Source organism: Hypanus sabinus, unplaced genomic scaffold, assembly GCF_030144855.1.
Source record: "Hypanus sabinus isolate sHypSab1 unplaced genomic scaffold, sHypSab1.hap1 scaffold_61, whole genome shotgun sequence".
In the NCBI taxonomy this organism is placed as follows: Eukaryota; Metazoa; Chordata; class Chondrichthyes; order Myliobatiformes; family Dasyatidae; genus Hypanus; species Hypanus sabinus.
Window position 1 is genome coordinate 1,292,058 of NW_026781466.1, and position 14,379 is coordinate 1,306,436.

General features: G+C 42.2%; 1 protein-coding gene across 1 annotated transcript in view; it reads left to right on the forward strand.

Moving 5' to 3' along the window:
* The window catches only part of LOC132389612 (gastrula zinc finger protein XlCGF8.2DB-like), a 59,940-nt gene that overhangs the window by 38,934 nt on the left and 6,627 nt on the right, over positions 1-14,379 (forward strand). The gene's annotated exons all lie outside the window — the stretch shown is intronic.

A 14,379-nucleotide genomic window follows, 5' to 3' on the forward strand; every position in this document is an offset into this window, starting at 1 on the left:
ATCGGCATTTAATGAAATGACACATGCAGTTAACTCTTTTTGCATAGTACCTGAGTAGCAGGTGTGGGGAGGTGTTGTCAAATAATATCGATGTATGAAGTTTGATATGTTCACAATTTATTTATAAAATATTCAGTAGATTTCGCAAAAAACTGAGAGTAAAATTCGAAGATAAGGTTAGAACAAAACGTGCAGATTCTATCATTAAGCTCATTTAAAGAAAAGCGCTATATGTTTCAAAAGTTGACTTTTGAATATTGTGATTGAAAAGCAGGCTGGCATGAGTACATAGAACATAGAACGTACACAGTATTTGGCTTAAACAGAGAGAAAGTGAGAGCGAGAGAGGGACAGAAGCGGAAGAGAAAAGGTTTTTCAAAGTCAGGTGCCTTAAGCACAGGTTGTTGACATATCATTGTTTTCAATTTTTCAAATGCTTCTTGACAAGGCACCGTCCATTCAAACTTCTCATTCTTCTGCAGAAGGTTAGTTAATGGAAGGGCAACATTAGCAAAATTCTTACAAAATTTCCGATAATATCCTACCATTCCCAAAAACCTTCTGAGAGTCTTTTTCCCCGTTGGAGTGCGAATCTCTAAAATTGCCTGAACTTTTGCCTGAACAGGAGCTACCTTACCTTGACCCACAATATAACCAAGGTAAGTCACAGTGGCTTGTCCAAATTCACTCTTAGCTAAATTAATAGTTAAGTTAGCTTTTGAAAGCCTTTCAAACACTTTCTCCATTGCAATAATGTGTGCTTCCCAAGTATCATTTCCTGTCACTAAATCATCAATATAAGCATCAGTATCTTTCAATCCCTGAATCACAAAGTTAATCATTCTCTGGAAAGTACCTGGGGCATTCTTCATCCCAAATGGAAGAACATTATACTCATATAACCTAGATGGAGTTACAAATGCAGAAATCTCTCTACCTCTGTCCGTTAATGGAACACACCAATACCCTTTCAATAAATCAATCTTTGTAAGGAACTTTGCCTTTCCAACTTTATCCACACAATCATCTACTCTAGGAATTGGATCTGCATCTGTTTTCGTTACAGCATTCACCTTCCTATAATCCGTACAAAACCTAATACTACCATCTGGCTTTGGCACCATAACACATGGCGAACTCCAATTCGAGTTAGAATGTCTAATGATATTATTCTCTAACATATATTCAATTTCTTTCTCAGCAAGTTCACATTTTTCCATGTTCATCCTATATGGATGTTGTTTAATAGGTTTGGCATCCCCAACATCTACATCATGTGAAGCTATAGTAGTCCTTCTCGGAACATCTGGAAACAACTCCCTATATTTAAAAATCAACTCCCTCATCTGTTGTCTCTGATCTAACTGTAAGTGTGCTAATTTTTCATCAATATTTTCCAGAATGGTTGAATTTGGTAACCTAACAGAAACAATGTTGGATTTAGAATGAAAGTCAGATGAATCATCTATCATGTTCCTAGTTAAATCAAACTCATTCTCACTAACCACAACAGTCACAGTATCAGATTGTTTCTCAAAATATGGTTTCAACATATTTATATGGCAAAGTTGTGTTGACCTTCTACGATCTGGAGTTTTTACCACGTAATCCACATCATTGATTTTAGACACAATTTCATAAGGACCATGAAATCTAGCTTGTAAAGGATTTGTCTGCACTGGGAAAAGAACCAACAGCTTATCTCCAGGCTTAAGCATCCTCATCCTAGGGTCTTTATCATACCAAGTCTTCATTTTCTCCTGAGCCAACTTTAAAGTTTCCTTAGCTAAGCTACAAGCTTTATGTAACCTGTCCTTAAATTTCAACATATAGTCCAACAAATTAGTGTGTACTTCCTTATTAATCCACTGTTCTTTCAACAAAGCTAAAGGTCCTCTAACTCTATGCCCAAACACAAGTTCAAATGGACTAAAACCTAAAGATTCCTGGACCGATTCCCTTACTGCAAATAAAAGTAAGTTTATACCCTCATTCCAGTCACTTTCATTTTCCACACAAAATGTCCTAATCATATTCTTGAGGGTAGAATGAAACCTCTCCAAGGCACCCTGCGATTCTGGATGGTATGCAGACGAAGTGATTTGCTTAGCTCCCAATTTATAAACTATCTGTTGAAACAATCCAGACATAAAATTACTGCCTTGATCAGTTTGTATCTCCTTAGGTAATCCAAAATAAGTAAAAAAGATTTATAAGGGCCTTTGTCACAGTCTTAGCTTTTATATTCCTAAGTGATACTGCCTCTGGAAACCTAGAAGAAGTACACATGATAGTCAACAAATACTGATAACCAGTTTTTGTCTTTGGTAATGGACCAACACAATCTACAATAACTTTAGAAAATGGTTCACCAAATGCTGGGATAGGTTGTAATGGAGCTACTGGTGTAACCTGATTTGGTTTACCCACAATTTGACAAGTATGGCACGTTTTACAAAATATCGCCACATCTTTTCTTAGCTCAGGCAAGTGAAAATGTTTTAAAATCTTGTCCACAGTTTTCGTTACCCCTTTATGTCCACCTAAAGGCACACTATGAGCTAAAGTCAAAATCTCATTTCGATAAGCTTTTGGAACAACTACCTGGTAAACAACATTCCAATCCTCACTTGCAGGTATTGTAGGCGATCTCCACTTCCTCATCAACACTCCTTTTTCCAAGTAATATCCTACTGGCACCTTATCAATTTCACTATCTAGTAAAACCTGCTCTCTTAATTTTATAATCTCAGAGTCTCTATTCTGCTCTGCTATCATTTCCTTCCGAGACAAAGATAAATCTTTATAGTCAGACTTACTCCCAGAATCTTGTTCAAACAACGAAGATAAGAAAGTCTCTGACACATCCTCAAAACTCGAATCCTGAGTCGAACAGTCCTGAATAACAACCTCATTCTGCGCATCAATCTTTTTAGCCATAGCTCTAGTCACAACACAGGAAGAATATGTGTTAGAATTCAACTCTGGTTCCTCTGACTCCATTGTCAAATGCTCTTCAGGAAAAACTTGTCCACCTGCCAAGTCATTACCTAACAATAAAGAAATACCCTTCACAGGTAAGCTATGCTGTAATCCTACTTTAACAAATCCTGTAACTAACCCCGACTTTAAATTTACTTTTTGTAAATGTACAGGCATAAAATCACTTCCAACACCCCTTATGTAATTTACCTCACCAGTATCGAACTCTTCATTAAACTTCAACACACTGTCTAACATCAATGATTGAGAAGCACCAGAATCCCTAAGGATTTTTATTGGCACCAGAGTAGATCCTTCCTTCAAGGATACAAACCCTTCAGTTACAAAATGATCATATCCCTTTCTAACTTGGTCAGACTCTAACAAAGCCTCATTTATGTTTATCAAACCCTGTAACTTTACAGGTGCTTCAGTATGTTGCACACAAGCATCTGGAATTGCTTCCTTCTCTTTCTTTTTCAATTTGAAACAGTTAGCTATTACATGGCCAGGCTTCTTACAATAGTTACAAGTAAGACCAAACTGTCTTTCCTTCACAGGCTTTCCTTTCTCATCAACTTTCTCATTAACGTCCGATTTAATTTCAAATTTACCTGGAGTTTCCGTGTTATTTTTCCTCTTAAAAATTCTGCCCTGAGGAAATCTGTTCTTATGGATCAAAACATACTCATCAGCTAATCTAGCACAGTCCTGCAATTTATCAGTATCCTTCTCATTTAAGTAGGTCCTTACTTCAACAGGAATGCTTCTTTTAAATTCCTCCATTAAAATCAGCTCTCTCAATGTATCATAGTCCCCATTTACATTTTTAGAAGAAACCCATCTCTCAAAACACATAGCTTTATCATAGGCAAATTCCACATAAGTTTTTTCCACAGGCTTTTTCAAACTTCTGAATCTTTCCCTATATGCTTCTGGGACTAACTCATATGCGTTTAAGATATGCCTCTTTACAATATCATAATCAAGTGCTTGCGCAGCTGTTAAAGCTGTATAAACTTGTCGTGATTTGCCTTTAATTACACTCTGTAACAACACTGACCATTTATCTTTCGGCCACTCTGACATCCGAGCAATATTTTCAAAATGTTGAAAATACCTTTCCACGTCTGTTTCACTAAATGGAGGGACCAATTTAATTTCTTGACTAGCAACAAACGTTTCTTTAGAACCAGCTGATTTCCAGACCTTAATTCCTCCATTGCATATGTAAATTCTCTCTGCTTTTGTTCCGCCTCCAATTTACACCTCTCCAATTTCATTTGTTCGATTTGCAACTGCATCTCCAGATTACTTATTGGAAACGATTCTAAAATCGATTCATCAATAACACCCGAGACCACATAGTGTGACGCGATTTTTCTCTGTATTGCAGCCTTAGATGTAGTCTGCAAAATACCTTTAAGTTGCAATCTACTAGCTATCTCAAACACCTCAGTCTTTTTCGCCTACGCCAACACCTCCGCAGCTGGCGAAGCCAGAAACTTATCAATATTCATTGCTGCCGAATACCACAACAAGCCAAACACAAGAACCGAGTAACCCCGTTTCCAAAACACCGATTTAAAAGTTAGCAAGCATTTAAACTCAAATGATTCAATCCCGGACGAGCCCCCATATTTAATGTTACGTATTCAGGCAACAATAAATATATGAGTTCGGCAAGGGTGTCTTATAACAAACAACACGTTTATTAAACACAGAAAACAAACCCCCGAAATGTAAACAAACACTAACGTAACCGGAAACAGCTGCTGAGCGGCAGCCCAAACAGTTCTTAACGTGATATTCCAAAAACAGTTCTTAAAAGTGGTATTGCCAAAAGTTCGATATGCTCACAGTCCATTTAAAAGGAGAGACTTTACAGGACGATTTAGGTTCTCTTTCACGTCGCTTGCTTCGATCCCCGACGTCGAACTACCCACGAAGAATTTACGAAACAGAACGGCTTAAAGGCACTGACCTTTCCATCTCCACTACCTTCAATCCTTTCTAGTTAAACCTAGGGATTAACACGAAGATAGTCAACGAAATCCTTCCAAATAAGGATCAAACAAAGGTCGCCCCCGTTTCGCCGTAGAAAGCGATTCTCCTCGATCTTTAACTTCCGAACTTCCAATCTTCACTCTCCACTAATTTCGAACTAACAGAATCATAAAGAACCTGCTGGCAATGACCTCTTAAACTTTAGGCATTAAATAAAAACTTCATCCTTCAGCTAAACTGCGTCATCACTTAAAACACGCAGTGGCATGAAGTCAACCTGTCAAATCCAGCCACGAACTGCCCCTCCTCACAGGGTGGGGTCTACCTTTTATAACCTGTAAAAAAAAACCGTCACGTGATCTCTACTGGCGGGAAAATGACGTCACCACCATCACAAGACCATCACCTCAATTCCAGTACAGCTTTAACCCCCAGTCACGTGACAAGGGCTCCACTGTCATGTGTCACGAGTACGTAACACTCTCTAAACGGAAACACACTCACTTTGGCCTGAAACCTTTATATATGATTACTATCGGACATGGTAGATATTATAATATCTCGCTATTCTGCTTAGACTTTCTTCAGACTTGTAAACCTCTATCAAATCTCCCGCCAGTATTCGCCCCTTATGCATACTGATAAACCTCTTCTACACCTTCTGCATTCTTTTTTTTAATGCAGCGAAAATAATTGGATGAAGTAGTTTCAGCCTAAGTGGCGTTTTGTAAAATTGCGCCATAATATCCCAACAAGTTAAATCATTTGCTCAATTAATAAAGGCAAGCTCCCTGGAAGCAGCAACGTTCCAGATCAGGAAAATTTATTGTGTCATAGAGACAGTACAACGCAGCGGACTGGGATAAGTAGCAATCAACCGACCGGAAGATTTTATATAGTTTCTACTGCGGCCTGAACCACCCTACGGCTCTGAGACCACAAAAGGTAACGCGATGTGTGCAGGAGGCTCTTGTGACACGCTTACTGTCTTTCGGTTTCCATTTTGATGTTCAACCTCTCTCTTTACCGAGTCATCATGTGGATGAGGAAATGGACACGGAAACTAATCCAGACGCTAAACTGTCCCCGGAAGGACAGACTAGCATACCAATGTAGAAATGCCTGAAATTGCACACCCATTATACACTTGGCTTCGGTTAGGAGTTCCAGGATATCCCTGCCAAATGAAGTAAAAATGTGAGAGTGCAGCTCCAAACTCTTGGGTGGTAAGGTACGGGAATTTTGTGTCTGTGCAATTACATGTCAATAAAATAAAATAAAAACACACACGCGGGTGACAGCTTTAACCGGTGCATTCAATTGCAGAGAGAAAGAAAGAGGGAGAGAGAGAGAGAGAGAGAGAGAGAGAGAGAGAGAGAGAGAGAGAGAGAGAGAGAGAGAGAGAGAGAGAGAGAGAGAGAGAGAAAGATGCGCATGTGCAAATTTCCACACAACAGATCAATGCGCATAGGTACTATCAGTCCACAAGTAGCGGGAGTCAATAAATTGATCAACATTACACTTCCCCCGCTTTCGGTTAATGTAACATAGTACTGTATATGTACAGCGTATCATTTTCTTTCCATTTCTTGTTGATTACTGTACTCCAAGGGGAAATTCAGTGAGTTGGAAATTTTCTGTACGCATCTCTGTACTTGTGTTTTACAGTACCGTTTGGCGGAGTAGCGTGACTGTTCCTTTGTGTTCATGGTTTAGCTTTCGCCAGCATCCTGACGCACCATGAGTTGGACCTTCCAGACATATGTGTATTTGTAGCACAATCAATTTGTTTGTGTATTTGCAGTACATCTTGTCTGCACACTGTGTTCCCCTTTGAAAAGATTATGTGACATCTAAAAATTTGCTGCACCAGTAGTGATTTGGTCTGTATATTAAAGGGGGTCAATTATCATGCAATCAGAGTCAAAAGAAATCCAGATTAAATCCGATGTGACTCAACGTTTGTAAAACATACACAACAGACATGAAAACTTCTAAGGGGTGAAAGTACAATTCAGGTTGTCAAATATGTAAATCTGACTAACTACTCGCCGTCAACATCCTCACCACTTTAGTGCATCTGGAAACCAATTGTCATTGTGGTAAACATAGAAACACAGAAAACTGGTGCTGGAGTAAGCCATTCGGCCCTTCGAGCCTGCACCGCCGTTCAGTATGATCATTGCTGATCATCCAACTCAGAACACTGTACCTGCTTTCTCTCATACCCCCTGATCCCTTTAGCCACAAGGGCCATATATAACTTCCTCTTAACTATAGCCAATGAACCGGCCACAACTGTTTCCTGTGGCAGAGAATTCCACAGATTTACCAATCTCTGTGTGAAGAGGATATTCCTCATATCGGTACTAAAAGGCTTCCCCTTTATCCTTAAACTGTGACCACTCGTTCTGGACTTCCCCAACATCAATGTTGATGCTGGTATACATTTAAGAATGCGGATGCTTTGTCGCTGTCAGCATTTTCAGTAGTTCGAGGGGTATCAGTACTCTGAATGAATGTCGCTGCTTCGTACCAGTACGAAACTTGTTGGGATCTGGTTTACCATCCGAGGGACTGCTTCAATGTGATGCGCATACAAAACGCGGGAGGAACTCTGCAGCTCAGACAGCATCAATGGAAACGACTGTATGGGACACGTTTCTTGATGAGTACCAGAGAGGGGAGAGGGAAATGGACAAAATAATAATGTTGGGAGAGGTGGAGAACGGGAGGAGGACAAGCTGGAAGCTGATAGGTGATGATAGGTGTTTGGGGAAGGTGGGCGAGATCAGTAGCTGCAAGTTATGTGGAGAAGGAGAAGAGCTGAAGAAATAGGAAGCTGACTGAAGAAGAAAGTGCATCATGGGAACACGGGAAGGATGAGGGAGGTCAGAGGAAAGTGAGGAGAATATTAAGAGGCTAGAGCGGGGAAGTGAGAAAAGGGAAGGGGCACCGAGATATACCGAAAGGAAGAGATTTCCATAAGTTTGCAGATTGCCTAGACAGTGTATAAGTTGTTAGTCCTCCAGCCCGAGTGTGGCCTCGTCGTGGAAGTAAAGCAGGCCATGGACCGACCTGTCGGACCGGAAATGGAGACAGCAATTGAAATGCTTGGCCTCTGGGAAATTCTGTTTTTTGTATTTGGAGCTGGGGTACTCGACGAAGAATTAATACATGTGAAGAATGGTCTCTGCCAGAAACATCGACTGTTCATTCAATTCCACAGATGCGCCCGACCTGCTGAGTTCCTCCTTCGTGTGTGTTCCAATTAATTTGATTAACCGTTTTCATTCGTTCAGTATCTTCGTATGACTGGATGCGATATTGGATTAAGGCTCCTCACAACATAACGGGAACGTACAAGCAACATATTCTTTTTTATATTCCTGTTGCATGATCTATAACTGAGACAATTTTGAGAGTGAAACAGGGCAGCCCAATGACAGTGCAGCATTGGTCTATGATAACAATGTCTATGGAGTCTTGGGATGGACAAGATCAACAATAACAATCATCAAACCGAGAGTCGAGCCTCAGAGTGTCTCACAACAACATTCACTGACTTCTCCGATCGTCATTTCTTTGTCTTTGAGGTTTTGCAATTTGTTGTCAAATTATCCATACCTCATCACAATTGGGATTTGAATGACATGATTTTTATTTTTACCCAGCTGTTCGAAGACACGTCAGCCTTGTGTAGTATTGAATATTCAGTGTGCTGGAGAGAATATAAATGAATGACCGTGGAGATTCATCAGCTCAGAGTTTCTTCAGCGAAATCGCGGGCAGCTGGAAGACAGGCTGAATCTCAACAACATGCTTGAGACATTTTTCCGTGTGAGAAAGTTGTATTTTTTGATCATTTCCGTCATTGGTGCTCCTGGTAAGATCATGGGCGAATTGACATTTACAGTTCCGTGTGCGCGGTCTTTGAACTCGGTGAGTTACCGACACCGTTGTGATGCCGGTGTATCAGTGAGTGCGGTGCAGACATTGTGACAAAACTCTGTGTACTTTCGGAAGTTCCCTTGCAGTTTAACCCGCAGCCTCGGCTGAAATTCAACCGGCAGGTGAAACAGATGTAGAGTGGAAGATCGGAGAGATGGATTCATTTTGTTCACGAATGGCTGACAGTCGTGATTTATCAATATAAAGCATAAACTCCGAGTTGATAAACTCTGATAATGCAGCGTGCTCGACGCCCTTAAGGGGATTCTGTACCAATCGCGCGACATGATTTAGATTGAAATTTAAAGGCATTGTACTCGTTTTTTAAGAAATTACTCTAACTTTGAAACGAACGAGGGAAGCGAATCACTCTTGAGATTCAAGGACTACTGGTAGTGTTCACTTGTGTGTTAGCTCGATCCATAGGGAGATTCGAAAATTCAAAGGAAAGCTGGGTGGGCGTCCTTGCACCAGTGTTTGTTTCCACGCGCTAATATCGGTGAAGTGAGCAGTGTCAGTTAGACGTCAGACGGGGTAAAGTACAAGCGATACTCCGCTCTGGAATAATAAGTATCGAAGCATCTAGAATAATACTGAAGTAATTTGGAGCAGCACCTAAAATAGGAGATGTTCTGAGGTACCCATTGAGTTTTTCCTTGAAAAATAGTATTCTTAATCACTACCGTGAAAAATACCTGAAATTTTACGAGCCAAACTTGGGAATTTCTGATCCGATTCCTCGACATAGTGTGAACCCTCCCCAATCAAGAGGAGCCATAGAATTTGAAAGAAGCGAGCTCGGCGCGGCCCCTGTGGGCGGGTGACAAATGAGAGTCAAGAAGGAGAGGAAGACACACGGAAGCGCGAAATAAATTTCTTGTGAGATTTGCGGGGCGCGGGGGGAGCCAGTCTTCGCTATACGCGGGGAGCAACAGAATATAGGTGTCGTAAGAGCGGCAAACGCCATTGCTGAGAAAGTTGCCGAGGTGACCAGGCTTTCCAGTCGAGTCGAAAACCTGAGGTTTGCAGACTTATATCGATTTCTCCAAGTTTCCCTCGGTAATCAGTTGACAATGCCTCCTTCCCAACCACTGCTCCCCTTCCTGTACCGAGCACCGTGACGTTTTACATCTTCTAAATCTCCAGAAATGATTTGTCTGGAAAGTTTTATTCTTCTCAATTTCCAGCTTCTTTCTGTGCTGAGACAGACGGAACGGCGAGACGGTAATTCACTCATTCTTTCTGCTGTTTCCCCAGTGAATTTAGTGGCGATTGTGATCCTGTCCCGGGGAAAGTGCGGCCTCTCCACCTGCATCACTCGCTACCTGGTGGCCATGGCAACGGCGGATCTACTAACCATCACCTTTCGTGTCATATTATGGCGGGTCAGTTATTATTACTTCCCCGGGACTTTCCTGGACATCACCCCCGTATGCAGCGCGATCGCCGCCCTGGGAATGGCAGCAACAGACTGTTCTCTCTGGTTCACTGTAACTTTTACGTTTGATCGGTTTGTCGCCATCTGCTGCCAGAAGCGGAAAGCAACGTATTGCACCGGGAAAACTGCGGCTGTAGTTCTGACAACAGCTGGGTCTCTGCTGTGCTTTAAAAATGTGCCCTTCTTCTTTACATTTCGTTCTGTGAACGTGATTGATAATATACCCTGGGACTGTATTCGAGAGCCGGGCTACTATACGGATCCCGGGTGGGTGGTGTATCGATGGCTTTCTACCGTTCGAACGCCATTACTCCCTTTTTTGTTGATCTTGTTGTTCAACACTTTGACAGTCAGACACATTTTAGTGATTAGTCGCGTCCGCAAGGGGCTGAGGGGTCAGGGCTTGACGGAGAACCGCAGAGACTCGGAGATGGAGAGGAGGACGAGGTCTGTGATCTTACTTCTCAACATCTCCGGAAGTTGTATAATCCTGTGGTCAGTGAATGTTGCCGAATTCCTATATTATATCATTGCCGGAGTTGACCCAAATAGTTACAACGATTCGGAGTACATATTTCGGCACTTGGGATATATGCTGGCGATATTAAGTTGCTGCACAAACACGTTTATTTACGGGGTAACTCAATCCAAGTTCAGAGAGCAGTTCATCAGCGCAGCGAAATATCCGCTCACGCCAATTATTCAATTAATTAATAAACAGAATGTCTGACCTCTTCTCAGAGGCGCTCGGGGTGCTTTCCATCGTGACACTACATATATGCTGATTATGAAACAAAGTCACAGCGGGGAAAATGAAACTTGTTTCGAGCCATGGAGAGATGAAACGCGGGAACAATCCCTTCGACACCCGCTGGCCGCGATTTCACCCGCCCAACAATTATTGAAATGATCTTGCATATTAGTTTAATGTTATCCCCCATCTTCCCGCCTGGTCACCGCCACGCCCCTTCCGATCATGATAGAGCATGCCGGGATCTGAGGACATCCAATACCATATCAGTGGAAATGCGTCTCAAAGGTCCCAATGTTCATTTTATTATCAAAGGACACAACTCTGAAATTCTTCAATTCCCCAGGTAGCCAGGAGACCAAGAAAGTGAAGGAAACAGGTAGCATGATCGTCAATCTCCAAATCTCAGCCCCTCGATAAAGAGCGAAACGACCAAACTGAATAGGCACATCACCAACTTCCATGCCGGCGCAAACACAAACGAAAACCTGTCAGGCACAACGACCGTTCCGCAAAAATAAAGCGTTACTCATACATTACTTTACATTTTGCATGGGGTTAAAAACGACAAGAAATGTTAACAGTCAACACAGCAGTAAATCTTGCATTTATCCGTCATATTAGATGAACATGTTAAACATTTAATTCTACAGAACTCGTACATTCTGATCATAATTGTGCAATTTCTATGGAAACCCCTGATGCCTACTCTCCTTCAAGGAAAGAATGTTATCTCAGTTCCTGGTCACTAATAAATTTGCGTCCGAGCAAACTGCATGTTTAATCTCCTCTACATTCATTTCAGTACAATCGCATGTTTATGATTTTACTTCCTCAGCGAAAACTAGTAAAACTTGAGGTATGGACAGAGACAAGAACAGTGATTACTCAATTGCTCGGAACTTTCGGACTATTCTGGTCGTGTTTATTATTGTGGCTTTCCGGAGACTTACATGCGTATAGCTGTGTTCAGATGTATTCATTGTTCATATGTATTGTTAAATAACTTGGGATGAAAGCAGCGGTAGATATTACAAATGCCGCAATATATACAGTTTATGTGCTATGACTTTTCAGTTTCTTAAGTCAGCATATTTCTGGTGTTTTTAATTTAATGATTTCACTGTGTCCTGTGTGTCGGAATGGCCAGACCTATAAAATAAAACCGAAAAGCCTTGAAAATATCGGGGTGCTTTCCAGAGATGATGCCTGAGCAACTCCAGTCTGGGGTTACTTATAAGCAAGTAATCCGTCCCTCCTCCACGAATCCGAGGATATGATTGAGCAGAACACCGTAGTAACTTGGCTTACAGTACTCAATATAAGTAATGGAGTTTGGTCTATTCCATTGAAAGGAGAGGGTCAATTTCAATAAGCTTTCACTTGGCAAGGACAGCAGTATACTTCGACTGTTTTGCGGCAAGGTTTTCAGAATTCGCCGACAATTTGTTATCAGCTGTTGGCAAACAGGCTGAAAGTTTTTTCAGCTCCCCCGTGTTTAATTCAGTATGTAGATAGTCTCCTGTTGCAAAGACCTGAAAGGAACATTATGAATTACTTAAATAATTACTGTAACTATTACTGGAGATCGGTTTGAAATATAGAAGTAACCGTCAAACGGGATTAGAGCAAGAACAGTGGAAGTAGACAAATCAAATGCATGTCCTCTTGCCATGTGCTTGAAAGAGCGAAGGCGGCCACTTTGTTAATGTGAACATTAACATGCATTTTGTGAACATTCCTTCTCCCCAGGCTCTCTCTCCCTAGTCTCCAGCCCATTGCCTCTCTCCTTTCATTTTGTCTCCCTCAACTCTTTACTCTCTCATTCTCTCTCCCTCAGCCCTTTATTCTTCGCTCGTCTCTCGATCCCGTATCTGTCCCGTTCTCCTACTCTCCCTGTCCCTCTCTTCCAACTTTCTCCCCACATACTTTTTCTCTCTTCCTCCGATTTCCCGCTCTTTCCCTCCCTCACTCGCTCTCTTCCTTTTCCTCTCCCTTTCTCCTATTTCCCTCTCTCCCTCTGTCTTTCTCCTTCTCTGTCTTTTTCTCTCCCCCTTTCCACTGTGCTACATCTTCCTCTGAATGCCACCCAAGTTCTGATATCCAAACACAGCACGAAGGCTATTTATCTTGTAGACAACTGTGTCTCAGTCACCATTACTCATTGAAAGGAATGGGTTGCATCCTGCAATGAACACGTGTGGATTAGTGAAGAGAGGGGGTGAGGTTGTAGACAGAAAGGGAAGGATGTGAGAGTGAGAGGTAGTGGGTCTGAGGAGAGTTAGAGGGCGATGTGAGGTAGAAGGAGGGCGAGTATTAAGGTGAGAGGGGAAATGGGTAAGGAGACGAGGGTAAGAGAAAATAGGAGAATGAGAGAGGACAGTGTACTGAGAGGGTGAAGAGTGGGGAGAACAGCGGAGACAGAGCACGTGAGCGCACCATGGAGACAGGAGGGAGGAACACTGGGATAGAATTGCACATACTCAGACAGGGTGTTGAGGGAATCCCACCACCTCTGTCCCGCTCACAGTAAACCTTCGAATGGTGTATGTTCAAAAAACAAAAACAGAATTCATCACTCAAAGCGAGCTTGTGCTATTCTGGAAAGAAGTACACACCAAGAAATTAAAATGAAAGTCAGCCCAGAAATATGAAGATACAGTATTTATCGATATAGCAATCAGTCTGTCCGAATGCAGGTCAACTGTTGCTACTGTGCTCACAGGTGGCGACGTGGAGATACGTCTCCAGCAAAGACGGCGAGAGGCGCGCCTTCACTTCGCTTCACTGCAGTCCACCACTGGAAAAGATTGCGGTGGGGGGTGTCACCCCACGATCATGGAAGCAGGTGGTGGGTGGTCCTATGAGCAGTTGGAGCACTTCGCAGGTACTTCGTATGCGACCACTGACGTCAGGTGGACTGCCTTGTAAAGGCATGCCACTTGTTTGCTAAGGCTGTTCGGGAGAGTTTAAACTAGAATTGCTGGGGGTGGGAACCGAACTGAAGAGACGGTGGAAGAGGCGGTTGGCTCACAAATAGAGAAAGCTTGTAGACATTACGAGAGAGAGGATAGGCAGGTGATAGAGAAGGAACGCGCTCAGCCCGATGGTTTGAGATGTGTCTATTTTAATGCAGCCAATTTTATGAGCTTAGAGCGTGGACCAGTACTCGTAGCTATGACGTTGTGGCCATTACAGAAACTTGGATGGCTCAGGGGCAGGAATAGCTACGTCGAGTAACAGGCTTTAG